The 11,881-nt window shown below is 49.5% G+C and overlaps 2 non-coding genes across 2 annotated transcripts; one reads left to right on the top strand and one right to left on the bottom strand.

The window, feature by feature from the left end:
• The first annotated feature begins 1,754 nt into the window (after positions 1-1,754).
• On the top strand, positions 1,755-1,918 carry LOC132833045 (U1 spliceosomal RNA). Its single transcript, XR_009647037.1, has one exon. It is a non-coding gene; the product is annotated as a U1 spliceosomal RNA (small nuclear RNA).
• Positions 1,919-8,302: 6,384 nt separating this feature from the next.
• LOC132833010 (U1 spliceosomal RNA) lies at positions 8,303-8,468 on the bottom strand. The gene has a single exon (XR_009647017.1). It is a non-coding gene; the product is annotated as a U1 spliceosomal RNA (small nuclear RNA).
• Positions 8,469-11,881: the final 3,413 nt, after the last annotated feature.

Raw genomic sequence — 11,881 nt, 5'->3', positions numbered from 1 at the left:
CTTCTCCTTGAAGACCTTCAGGAGCTGCTCACAATTCTTCACGCTCCTGAAGGTCACGTCGAAGTAGCCTGCCCCAGGGAAATCCTGCAGGCAGTACACGTCCGCTGCTGCAAACCCACAGCACTCCAGCAAAACCTTCTTCACAAACACCGTCCGATCGACCGGTGTGTGCTCCTCCACCTTCTTCACAGTCACCCTGACTGGGTTGCGAATGCCCTGGCCAGGGCTGCGAGCGGCTGCTGAGGCCATAGCTCTGAGGTTGGCTGGTCCCTGAATTGGCGTTAGGCCAAAGTTACATGTTCACAGTGAGAGGGGCAAGGTTTAGGGGAGATGTGTGTGGAAAGTTCATCAGGCAGAAGGTTGTGGTTGCCTGGAACACATTGTTAGTGGAGGTGATAGGGGCTAGAACAACAATGTCATTGAAGATGTATCCAGGGAGATACATGAATGGGGAGGGAACAAAACGACACAGAGCTTTTGAAAATAGGTGGCAGGTTTAGACAGAGAAGCTGAATCGGCGGAGGCTTAGAGGGCTGAAGGGCCTGTTCGTGTCAATCTCTTTGTTATATGTTCGTCTCAAAATAAATGCCAACATTGCATTTGCCTTCCCAACTACTGACTCAACCTACAAGTTTGACCTTGAGAGAATGCTGGACTAGAACTACCAAGTCTCTTTGCTGTTCAGATTTTCACATATTCTCCCCATTTAGAAATAGTCCCTGCTTCCATTTTCTTTGGGAGCAGGGAGAACAGCCTGAACTTCAGTTTGACCCGCTGTAATCGGGGTGGGATAAACCTCTTTATCATATTCTGTAAACGCAATCCTGTGGGTGGCACGGTGGCGCAGTAGTTAGCACTGCTGCCTCACAGCGCCAGAGACCCTGGTTCAGTTCCCACCTCGGGTGACTGTGTGGAGTTTGCACATTCTCCCCATGTCTGCGAGGGTTTCCTCCGGGCCTGTTTCCACACTGTAGGGAATCTAATCTTGTACTTCAACCATAATAACCACGTGTCATTATTAGTATAAGTAAGCAAGTAAATCAAAGACATTTCTGAAAATAATATTTACATTTGAATCACATTTACATTTGAATTTACATTTTTCGAAACAACACAGGGTGTTGAAAACGTGGAATGTACATCCAGAAAAGGTGGTGCTGCTCTCAGTTTAATGTCACATCCAAACAGCGTTGAGAAATATTTCCTTGTTCCTGGCACCTTTCACCTTAACCGTGAGGTCTCCTGTAGTGATTGATTTGCATGGTGGGACACAGAGGGGAGAAGATTGCAAAGCTGCAGTTTCACAAAAGAAGATTTGTTCAATTTGGAGGGATTAGGAAAAAGTGATTTCAAAATAGCTTTCAAGTTTCACCAGCAAAGCTTAAAAATTGCTTTTATTCGCGTTCACCTCACATTGTAAACAGTGTTTGGTAACAGATTGCTTCAAGTGTATGAGCGATGTTTGGGGCTTTGTTTTGGTGAAAGAGGAGGCAGTGTGAAGGGGGCGGGGAAGGGCGGAGCTTTTCCGTTTAAGGACGATATGCAAATTATCGCAGCTTCTCAGGTCGCCCAGTGAGTGTCGGATTGAGTGAAAGCTGAGCCTTTCGGGATGTTCTGTGATCCGGGTGAGAAATTGCGCTGTTGTACAGACAGGGAACCTTCGAGAGGTGTATTTGCGATTTTCGAGCCGGCAGTTAGTATGAGTGTAAGAGGTATGGGGTGTTGTTGGGTTTGAGCGAGTGAGAGTATTGAGCATACTTACCTGGCAGGGGAGATACCATGATCAACAAGGTGGTTCTCCCAGGACGAGGCTATCCTATTGCACTTCGGGTGTGCTGACGCCTGCGATGTCCCCAAATGCGGGATACTCGACTGCAAAATTTGTGGTAGTGGGGGACTGCGTTCGCGCTCTCCCCTGATTTACAAGCAAAAAGCAGATCTTTCAGTAGATGGCGCTCACTTGTGCTTCATGCGGCTTCCTATGTCCCGCGCACTGATGTTCAATTCAGTTTCACCCAAATCGGCAGATAATGCCGCACGTCTTACTTCATCCTGCAATAAACCTCTATCTTCCAAGCTTTTCAGAAGAGGACCAAGCCCTGCAAATAACCAAATTTGCGCCCGCATTTGCTCCATTTCCCTCTATTTACTGCCTATCCCAGTATTGCTCAAAGTGCCTCTTTCAACAATTTATTTGACAGAATATATTCAGCTCTGTTCACTGATTCTTCACCACCAGCTCCTGGTAAAAGGAGACGGTGGATGCTGTCATCTAATCATACAACTTTACAGTATGGAGGCAGGCTGTTCGGCCCAAATTGCCCATGCTGCACACTCTTATACAGTCATACAGATGTACAGCATGGAAACACACCCTTGGGTCCAACCCGTCCATGCCAACCTGATACCCCAACCCAGTCCTACCTAGTCCTACTAGCCAGCACCCGGCCCATATCCCTCAATCCTTCCTATTCATATTCACATCCAAATGCCTTTTAAGTGTTGCAATTGTACCAGCCTCCACCACTTCCTCTGGCAGCTCATTCCATACACGTACCATCCTCTAAGTCAAAACGTTGCCCCTTAGGTCGCTGGTAAAGCACGTTCCGTTATTAGTGTAAGTGAGCAAGTCCCGTAAATCAAAGACATGTGTAAACCATGTTTACATTAGAATCACAGGCGACTGTTTTTCAAAGCAACAAAGGGTGTTGTAAACGTGGAATGTGCAGCCAGAGAAGATGGTGCTCTCAGTTTAAGTTCACATCCAAACAATGTTGAGAAATATTTACTTGTATCTGGCACCTTTAACCTTAATCGCTTGGACTAAATAGCTTGTCAATTTCACCCGACCTGGGTGTGTGCTATCTGCTTTATTGGGCTAATTTCTCTGCAGCTCCGTGCTCAGCAGCCTGAAGGAAGAAGACGGCTCGATAACGTCATCTCAGGCTGACGTCATGAGGATCAGTAAATCCTTCTATGCCAGTCTGTATGACGCGAAGCCGACCGACAGCGTGGCCTCCCAGTCATTCCTGTCGTCTGTCACGGAGGTCTTAGACGACAGAACACGCGAGAGGCTGGACCAGCCGCTATCTCTGGACGAGCTGACCAAGGCCCTCGAGTCCTTCGAAAAGAATAAAACTCCCGGAAGCGACGGCTTACCGGTCGAGCTCTATTCCGCTCTGTGGGACTTGATTGGCCAGGACCTGCTGGAGGTGTATGTCAGTATGCTTCGGGCAGGTACCATGAGCAAATCCATGAGGAAAGGCATCATCACCCTCATCTACAAGCAGAAGGGGGAGAGGGAGGAACTCAAAAATTGGAGACCGATCACACTGTTGAATGCGGATTACAAAATCCTGTCAAAGGTAATCGCCAACTGGGTCGGGTCTGCTCTGGGGTCGGTGATTCACCCTGACCAAACCTGTGCTGTGCCAGGCAGGAAGATCGCTGAGAGTCTCGCACTCCTCAGGGATACGATCGCCTACGTGCAGGACAGAGGGTTGGACGCCTGCCTGATCAGCCTGGACCAGGAGAAAGCCTTTGACAGGATATCACACAGGTATATGAGAGATGTTCTCTCCAAAATGGGCTTTGGGGAGGGAATCTGCAATTGGATCAGACTGCTCTACACCAACATTGTCAGTGCAGTCTCAATCAATGGGTGGGAATTAGATAGCTTCCCAGTCAGATCTGGAGTCAGGCAGGGCTGCCCTCTCTCTCCTGCCTTGTTTGTGTGCTGCATAGAGCCATTTGCAGAGTCCATCAGGAAGGATGCGAGCCTGAGAGGGGTGACTATTCCTGGCAGCGGGGGCCTACAGGTTAAGGCCTCCCTGTACATGGATGATGTCGCCATTTTCTGCTCGGATCCACTGTCCGTGCGCAGACTCATGTGCATTTGTGACCAGTTCGAACGGGCCTCGGGGGCCAAGGTAAACTGAGGCAAGTGCGAGGCCATGCTCTTTGGGAACTGGGCCGACCAATCCTCGATCCCCTTCACCGTCAGGACCGACCACCTGAAGGTGCTGGGTATTTGGTTCGGGGGGGCTGGGGCGTGCGCCAAGTCTTGGGAGGAGCGTATCAGTAAAGTGAGGCAGAAACTGGGCAGATGGAGGCTACAGTCGCTCTCCATCACCGGAAAAACCTGGTCATCAGGTGTGAGGCACTGTCACTGCTGTTGTACGTGGCCTATTCCCAGAACCTGCGCCGCTGCAGTCACCCGGGCCATCTTCCACTTCATATGGAGTTCAAAGATGGACCGGGTCCGAAGGAACTCGCTATACAAAGATCTGGGCAACGGGGGAAAAAATACACCCAATGCCACCCTCACCCTGATGGCCACCTTTGTGTGTGGCTGCATCAAGCTGTGCGTGGATCCCTGGTTTGCAAACACCAAGTGTCACTACGTACTGAGGTTCTACCTGTCCCCGGTGTTGCGAAGGATAGGCCTGGCCACGCTGCCGCAGAACGCACCGAGTAGTTGGACCGTTCCGTATCACCTGTCCTTCGTGGGGAAGTTTATGAAGAAAAACACCTTTGACCACAAGTCCATCAGGAAGTGGTCAGCACGTAGCGTCCTCGAGACCCTTCAGGAAAAGGAGAGGGCGGATCCTGTCGAGTGGTTCCCTGAGCAGACTGTCAAAGCAATTTGGCAGAATGCCTCATCGCCAGAACTTTCCAACAAGCACCAAGACATGGCTTGGCTGGTGGTGAGAAGGGCTCTACCTGTGAGATCCCTTATGCACGCCCGGACTCTCAGCCACACCGCACACTGCCCTCGAAGTGGCTGCGGGGGGAACGAGAATGACACACACCTCCTTCTGGAATGTGCCTATGCAGAGGAAGTCTGGAGAGGAATGCAGTGGTGTTTGTCGAGGTTCGTCCCGAGCAGCGCCGTGACGCGGGACTCCGTGCTCTACGGCCTGTTCCCCGGGACGCACACCGAGACGAACATCAACTGCACCTGGAGGATCATCAATTCGGTGAAGGACGCTCTCTGGGTGGTCCGAAACCTGTTGATCTTCCAGCTGAAGGAGTTGACCCCGACTGAGTGTTGCAGACTGGCACATTCCAAGGTCCAGGACTACGTGTTGAGGGAGGCTCTGAAGCCTGGGGCAGCTGCCGCCAAAGCGCGGTGGGGAAAGACCACAGTGTAACATCTGCCTGTCTAAAGAAGAACAGGGGGCCCTGCAGTCATTTGGGCTCTGCTGATGCCTCAGCTCAATATATGGGCGTAGGAGCGAGAAATGCACAGACCTGTATAAAATGATAAATTCTGATCTGTGTATGTAAATGTTGACATATGTATAGCATGACCAACTGTACAGACCATCAAATTATTTTATGATTAAAATATATTTTTGAAATATAAAATAAATGTGACTCCCTTATGATTAAATCCTCCACTCTGGGGAAAAGCTTCTTGCTGTCCATCCTGTGTATACTTCTCATGATTTTTTAGGCCTCAATCAGGGCCCTCCTCAACCTCTCTCTTCTCAATGAAAATAATCCTAATCTACTGAACCTCTCTTCATAGTTAGCCATGGTCCACATTCTTTCAGCAATGTTGGGACCAGAACGTAGTATTCCTAATGTGGCCGAACCAAAGTCTGAAGCAACTGTAAGATGACCTTCCAACTCTTGTACCCAATACCCCGTCTGATGAAGGAAAGCATGCCGTATGCCTTTTTGACCACTCTACTGATGTACGCTGCCACCTTCAGGGAACAATGGACCTGAACACCAAGATCTCTCTGTACATCAATTTTCCCCAGGACTTTTCCATTTACTCTATAGTTCACTCTGGAATTTGATCTTCCAAGATCCATCACCTCGCATTTGTCCGGAGTGAACACCATCTGCCATTTCTCTGCCCAACTCACCAATCTGTCTGTATTCTGCGGTATTCTCTGACAGACCCCTTCACTATCTGCTCCTCCACCAATCTTAGTTTCATCTGCAAACTTGCTCATGAAGCAACCCACACGTTCCTGCAAATCATTTATGTACATCACAAGCAACAGTGATCCCAGCACAGATCCCTGTGGAACACCATTGGTCACAGCTCTCCATTTTGAGAAGCTCCCCTCCATTAATCCTCTCTGTCTGCTGTTGCCTCACCTGTTCTCCATCCATCTAGCTAGAACAGCCTGGACCCTGTACGTCTTCACCTTCTCCATCAGCTTACCATAGGGAACCCTATCAAATGCCTTATCAAAGTCCATGTATTTACTGTGGAAAAGGACATGGAAGATATAATTGGATGGTAACACTTTGCAAAATGCCCATATTACTGAGAAGAAAGTGCTGGATGTCTTGAAATGAATAAAGGTGGATAAAACCCCAGGACCTGATAAGGTGTACCCCAGAACTCTGCAGGAAGCTAGGGAAGTGATTGCTGGGCCTCTTGCTGAGATATTTGTATCATCGATAGTGACAGGTGAGGTGCTGGAAGACTGGAGGTTGGCTAACACAGTGTCACTCTTTAAGAGGGGTAGTAAGGACAAGCCAGGGAACTATAGACCAGTGAGCCTGATGTCCATGGTGGGCAAGTTGTTGGAGGGAATTCTGAGGGACAGGATGTACATGTATTTGGAAAGGCAAGGACTGATTAGGGATAGTCAACATGGATTTGCGTGTGGGAAATCATGTCTCACAAACTTGATTGAGTTTTTTGAAGAAGTAACAAAGAGAATTGATGAGGACAGAGCGGTAGATGTGATCTATATGGACTTCAGTAAGGCATTTGACAAGGTTTCCCAAGGGAGACTGGTTAGCAAGGTCAGGGCTCACTGAATAAAGGGAGAACTAGGCATTTGGGACAGAACTTGTTCAAAGATAGAGGACAGAGGGTGGTGGTGGGAGGTTGTTTTTCAGACTGGAGGCCTGTGACCAGTGGAGTGCCACAAGGATCAGTGCTGGGTCCTCTACTTTTTGTCATTTACATATATGATTTGGATGTGAGCATGAGAGGTGTAGTTAGTAAGTTTGCTTATGACACCACAATGGGAAGTGTAGTGGACAGCGAAGAAGGTTACCTCAGATTACAACAGGATCTTGATCGGATGGGCCAATGGGCTGAGAAGTGGCAGATGGAGTTTAACTCAGATAAATGCGAGGTGCTGCATTTTGAAAACAAATCTTACCAGGACGCATACACTTAATGGTAAGGTCCTAGGGAGTGTTGCTGAACAAAGAGACCTTGGAGTGCAGGTTCATAGCTCCTTGAAAGAGGAGTCGCAGGTAGATAGGATAGTGAAGAAGACGTCTGGTATGCTTTCTTTTATTGTCAGAGTATTGAGTACAGGAGTTGGAAGGTCATGTTGCGGCTGTACAGGACATTGGTTATGCCACGGGTGGAATATTGTGTGCAATTCTGGTCTCCTTCCTATCGGAAAGATGTTGTGAAACCTGAAAGGGTTCAGAAAAGATTTACAAGGATGTTGCCGGTGTTGGAGGATTTGAGCTATAGGGAGAGGCTGAACAGGCTGGGGCTGTTTTCCCTGGAGCATCGGAGGCTGAGGGGTGACTTTATAGAGGTTTATAAAATCATGAGGGGAATGGATAGGATAAATAGATAAAGTCTTTGCCCTGGGGTCTGGTGGTCCAGAACGAGAGGGCATATGGTTAGGGTGAGAGGTTCAAAGATATAAATGCGACCTAAGGGGCAAAGTTTTGACTTAAAGGATGGTACGTGTATGGAATGAGCTGCCAGAGGAAGTGGTGGAGGCTGGTACAATTGCAACACTTAAAAGGCATTTGATGTGAATATGAATAGGAAGGATTGAGGGATATGGGCCGGGTGCTGGCAAGTAGGACGAGATTGGGTTGGGGTATCAGGTTGGCATGGACGGGTTGGACCCAAGGGTGTGTTTCCATGCTGTATGGAGTGTGCAGCATGGGCAATTTGGGCCGAACAGCCTGCCTCCATACTGTAAAGTTGTATGATTAGATGACAGTATCCACCGTCTCCTTTTACCTGGAGCAGGTGGTGAAGAATCAGTGGACAGAGCCGAATACAATCTGTCGAATAAATTGCTGAAAGAGGCACTTTGGATAATACTGGAATAGGCAGTAAATAGAGGGAAATGGAGCAAATGCGGGCTCAGCTTTGGTTATTTGCAGGGCTTGGACCTCTTCTGATAAGCTTTGAACACAGCGGTTTATTGCAGGATGAAGTAAGACGTGCGGCATTATCTGCCGATTTGGGTGAAACTGAATTGAACATCAGTGCGCGGGACATAGGAAGCCGCATGAAGCGCAAGTGAGCGCCATCTACTGAAAGATCTGCTTTTTGCTTGTAAATCAGGGGAGAGCGCGAACGCAGTCCCCCACTACCACAAATTTTGCAGTCGAGTATCCCGCATTTGGGGACATCGCAGGCGTCAGCACACCCGAAGTGCAATGGGATAGCCTCGTCCTGGGAGAACTTTTTTTTTTAATTTCAAAAATATACTTTATTCATAAAATATGCATAGAATAATTTGATACACTGTACATTAGGTAATGCCATTCATATTTCCACATTTACATACACAGCTCCGAATTATCATTATTACATACAGATCAGTGCATTTCTCACTCATATATTGAGCTGAGGTGTCAGCAGAGCCCAAATGACTGCATGGGCCCCCTGCTTTTCTTTAGACAGGCAGATGTTAAACGGTGGTCTTTCCCCACCGCGCCTTGGCGGCAGCTGCCCCAAGCTTCAGCGCGTCCCTCAACACGTAGTCCTGGACCTTGGAATGTGCCAGTCTGCAACACTCAGTCGGGGTCAACTCCTTCAGCTGGAAGATCAACAGGTTTCGGACCGCCCAGAGAGCGTCCTTCACCGAGTTGATGATCCTCCAGGCGCAGTTGATGTTCGTCTCGGTGTGCGTCCCGGGGAACAGGCCGTAGAGCACGGAGTCCCACGTCACGGCGCTGCTCGGGACGAACCTTGACAAATACCACTGCATTCCTCTCCAGACTTCCTCTGCATAGGCACATTCCAGAAGGAGGTGTGTGACAGTCTCGTCCCCCCCCGCAGCCGCTTCAAGGGCAGCGTGCGGTGCGGCTGAGAGTCCGGGCGTGCATAAACGATCTCACAGGTAGAGCCCTTCTCACCACCAGCCAAGCCATGTCTTGGTGCTTGTTGGAAAGTTCTGGCGATGAGGCATTCTGCCAAATTGCTTTGACAGTCTGCTCAGGGAACCACTCGACAGGATCCGCCCTCTCCTTTTCCCGAAGGGTCTCGAGGACGCTACGTGCTGACCACTTCCTGATGGACTTGTGGTCAAAGGTGTTTTTCTTCATAAACTTCCCCACGAAGGACAGGTGATACGGAACGGTCCAACTACTCGGTGCATTCTGCGGCAGCGTGGCCAGGCCTATCCTTCGCAACACCGGGGACAGGTAGAACCTCAGTACGTAGTGACACTTGGTGTTTGCAAACCAGGGATCCACGCACAGCTTGATGCAGCCACACACAAAGGTGGCCATCAGGGTGAGGGTGGCATTGGGTGTATTTTTTCCCCTGTTGCCCAGATCTTTGTATAGTGAGTCCCTTCAGACCCGGTCCATCTTTGAACTCCATATGAACTGGAAGATGGCCCGGGCGACTGCAGCGGCGCAGGTTCTGGGAATGGGCCAGACCTGTGCCACGTACAACAGCAATGACAGTGCCTCACACCTGATGACCAGGTTTTTTCCCGTGATGGAGAGCGACCGTAGCCTCCACCTGCCCAGTTTCTGCCTCACTTTACTGATACGCTCCTCCCAAGACTTGGCGCACACCCCAGCCCCCCCCGAACCAAATACCCAGCACCTTCAGGTGGTCGGTCCTGACGGTGAAGGGGATTGAGGATTGGTCAGCCCAGTTCCCAAAGAGCATGGCCTCGCACTTGCCTCAGTTTACCTTGGCCCCCGAGGCCCGTTCGAACTGGTCACATATGCACATGAGTCTGCGCACGGACAGCGGATCCGAGCAGAAAATGGCGACGTCATCCGTGTACAGGGAGGCCTTGACCTGCAGGCCCCCGCTGCCCGGAATAGTCACCCCTCTCAGGCTCGCATCCTTCCTGATGGACTCGGCAAATGGCTCTATGCAGCACACAAACAAGGCAGGAGAGAGAGGGCAGCCCTGCCTGACTCCAGATCTGACTGGGAAGCTATCTGATTCCCACCCATTGATTGAGACTGCACTGACGATGTTGGTGTAGAGCAGTCTAATCCAATTGCAGATTCTCTCCCCAAAGCCCATTTTGGAGAGAACATCTCTCATATACCTGTGTGATATCCTGTCAAAGGCTTTCTCCTGGTCCAGGCTGATCAGGCAGGCGTCCAACCCTCTGTCCTGCACGTAGGCGATCGTATCCCTGAGGAGTGCGAGACTCTCAGCGATCTTCCTGCCTGGCACAGCACAGGTTTGGTCAGGGTGAATCACCGACCCCAGAGCAGACCCGACCCAGTTGGCGATTACCTTTGACAGGATTTTGTAATCTGCATTCAACAGTGTGATCGGTCTCCAATTTTTGAGTTCCTCCCTCTCCCCCTTCCACTTGTAGATGAGGGTGATGATGCCTTTCCTCATGGATTTGCTCATGGTACCTGCCCGAAGCATACTGACATACACCTCCAGCAGGTCCTGGCCAATCAAGTCCCACAGAGCGGAATAGAGCTCGACCGGTAAGCCGTCGCTTCCGGGAGTTTTATTCTTTTCGAAGGACTCGAGGGCCTTGGTCAGCTCGTCCAGAGATAGCGGCTGGTCCAGCCTCTCGCGTGTTCTGTCGTCTAAGACCTCCGTGACAGACGACAGGAATGACTGGGAGGCCACGCTGTCGGTCGGCTTCGCGTCATACAGACTGGCATAGAAGGATTTACTGATCCTCATGACGTCAGCCTGAGATGACGTTATCGAGCCGTCTTCTTCCTTCAGGCTGCTGAGCACGGAGCTGCAGAGAAATTAGCCCAATAAAGCAGATAGCACACACCCAGGTCGGGTGAAATTGACAAGCTATTTAGTCCAAGCGATTAAGGTTAAAGGTGCCAGATACAAGTAAATATTTCTCAACATTGTTTGGATGTGAACTTAAACTGAGAGCACCATCTTCTCTGGCTGCACATTCCACGTTTACAACACCCTTTGTTGCTTTGAAAAACAGTCGCCTGTGATTCTAATGTAAACATGGTTTACACATGTCTTTGATTTACGGGACTTGCTCACTTGCACTAATAACGGAACGTGCTTTACCAGCGACCTAAGGGGCAAAGTTTTGACTTAGAGGATGGTACGTGTATGGAATGAGCTGCCAGAGGAAGTGGTGGAGGCTGGTACAATTGCAACACTTAAAAGGCATTTGGATGTGAATATGAATAGGAAGGATTGAGGGATATGGGCCGGGTGCTGGCTAGTAGGACTAGGTAGGACTGGGTTGGGGTATCAGGTTGGCATGGACGGGTTGGACCCAAGGGTGTGTTTCCATGCTGTACATCTGTATGACTGTATAAGAGTGTGCAGCATGGGCAATTTGGGCCGAACAGCCTGCCTCCATACTGTAAAGTTGTATGATTAGATGACAGCATCCACCGTCTCCTTTTACCAGGAGCTGGTGGTGAAGAATCAGTGAACAGAGCTGAATATATTCTGTCAAATAAATTGTTGAAAGAGGCACTTTGAGCAATACTGGGATAGGCAGTAAATAGAGGGAAATGGAGCAAATGCGGGCGCAAATTTGGTTATTTGCAGGGCTTGATCCTCTTCTGAAAAGCTTGGAAGTTGAAGGTTTATTGCAGGATGAAGTAAGACGTGCGGCATTATCTGCCGATTTGGGTGAAACTGAATTGAACATCGCATGAAGCACAAGTGAGCGCCATCTACTGAAAGATCTGGTTTTTGCTTGTAAAT

The sequence above is a fragment of the Hemiscyllium ocellatum genome, chromosome 35 (assembly GCF_020745735.1).
Source record: "Hemiscyllium ocellatum isolate sHemOce1 chromosome 35, sHemOce1.pat.X.cur, whole genome shotgun sequence".
Classification (NCBI taxonomy): Eukaryota; Metazoa; Chordata; class Chondrichthyes; order Orectolobiformes; family Hemiscylliidae; genus Hemiscyllium; species Hemiscyllium ocellatum.
This window is presented reverse-complemented; position numbering and strand designations above follow the sequence as displayed.